Below are 239 nucleotides of genomic sequence, written 5' to 3'. Positions count from 1 at the left end.
GCCAGAAGTCGGTGGACATGAGCGTTTTCCGGTAGATGCTGTTGGAGAACTACATAACTGGCACAAAAAAAGTATTTTCTGGGATCTGCCATACTGGGAGGATAATCTGCTAAGGCATAATTTATATGTCATGCATATTGACAAGAACTTTTTGGACAATCTCATGAACAGGATCCTTAATGTTCAAGGTAAAACAAAGGATAATTTGAAGTCAAGACTGGATTTAGTCGATATATGTG

The sequence above is a fragment of the Brassica oleracea genome, chromosome C9 (assembly GCF_000695525.1).
Source record: "Brassica oleracea var. oleracea cultivar TO1000 chromosome C9, BOL, whole genome shotgun sequence".
Lineage (NCBI taxonomy): Eukaryota > Viridiplantae > Streptophyta > Magnoliopsida > Brassicales > Brassicaceae > Brassica > Brassica oleracea.
This window is presented reverse-complemented; position numbering follows the sequence as displayed.